Raw genomic sequence first — 1,857 nt, 5'->3', positions numbered from 1 at the left:
CAAAATTTCAGATAAGTTCCGGTTGCTGCCAATGAAAAATTGCCTTGGGCCCTGAAGAATTAGAAATGTCACTAGTTCGTGTATGTCACGCTCTTCCGATATGTATTTTGTCACAGTTCCGTTTTCCGCTGGGCTGCCCTGCATTTTGGTGTCTCAATGACGTTACACTAACGCTTCCAAGAATAAACGAGGACATGTCTAATGTTTATATTTCTAAAATCTTTTTTAAAAATTAAATTAAATTTCTAAGATGTAGATTTTTCTTAACTGTCCGCCTCGTTCGCACTAAGAAGCCCTTTTTGCAAGCCCATTATGAATTTGGCCAGGCCCACAACAGGGCAGCCAGTAGTCAATCCCGAAAAATTCCTGGGGTTTTTCGACTCATCTGGATTTGATCCTGGACCCCCTAAAGCGATAGACTGCCACCTTAATCACATGAACATCTAGCCGTTGAGGATGCGACAAATTAATGTAAGTGACATTAGCTTTACTTATGAAATGATCAAAGCATCACTCTCACCAGTGAGCAAGTGAATAAAACCACTGGACACCGGTAGTTGGTCATGGGTTTGTGCCTCGCCAACGGGCTGACCACGTGGAGTTTTCCGGGTTTCATTCACGTCAGTAACACCTGAATAGGAGCCAGTTTTCCATAAAAGACCTCCTGGAAGGCATTCCCCTCAGGAGATCGCCCATGTGTTGCGTTGCCGTAACCTATACGAATAAACCAAACCAATCAAAACACTGCAAACATTATATATTAATATAATAATAATGAATATATTCGATTCTGGTTTCTTCAAACTTTGAAGGACCTGGTGGACAAAAAAAACCCGGAAATTTTTCAGGAGAGGTTTGTTTTTGATACGTCGAGCACCGTTCTTCTTCATCCGGCCGTCTCAATTATGGGCTAGGCCGAACCCACGAGGGCCATAGAAAAAAGGCCTTCTGAGTGCCCACAGGGTGGAGAATCAGAAATGGAAACGGGAGAGATCGTATTTTTATTTTATTTTGTTAAATCACGTGCTGAATATTTCTAAATTAATATTACAATAAATTATTTATAATTTGAAAGTTTTAAATTTCACATTTTCTATATTTTGTGATTTCTTCATAAAATAAAATAATCATTAAAAATTTATTTTAATTAACGAATGAGCACACAGCGTCTCTACCGGTCAAAATAGGAACTATAACGTAGAGTAACAGTACGGTGTAGTGTGGAATTAGTTTTATGCCATATTAATTTTCTTATTTAATGAACTGAAAGAATTTAATATATAGAATAAATTATTGTTTTCTTAGTCCTGGAACTCGAAAGCGAAATAAAATACTAAACGAATAATAAATATTTTAAATTAATTTCGAAACGCAAAGTTATTGATTATAACGTCATTAATTAATATGCAATGTCGCAAGTTACGAGTAATTTAAAGTAACCAACGGAAAACGTCATTACAAAAAAAGAAATGCAGTATAAGTTATAACCGGAAGTAACTTTTAATATATTTTTAATAAATATTTCGCTGTTATTTTCCTGTAAAGAACTGGTTAAAATTTAAATTTTAATAACGAAACAGCGTAAAAACGATGCAGTCATAACCAAATGGCCTTTCATTGTTATTTTCAGATCATACTTCAACCAATGACGTCAATAACAGATGATTATGGATTCATTAAAAATTACTTACCGATTTCGCGGTAACTCCAAATATTTCCGAACGAAACGAAAAACAATCGATAAAATTAACGAAAAACAAAAACGCAAATATTATTACGAAAAAGAAATTTAATTAAGTAATACCAATTAATTCGTAAATTTATAATATTCGGCAATCCATTTCGAATAGCTCGTAA

The sequence above is a fragment of the Centruroides vittatus genome, unplaced genomic scaffold (genome assembly GCF_030686945.1).
Source record: "Centruroides vittatus isolate TY-2023 unplaced genomic scaffold, ASM3068694v2 contig_801, whole genome shotgun sequence".
Classification (NCBI taxonomy): Eukaryota; Metazoa; Arthropoda; class Arachnida; order Scorpiones; family Buthidae; genus Centruroides; species Centruroides vittatus.
This window is presented reverse-complemented; position numbering follows the sequence as displayed.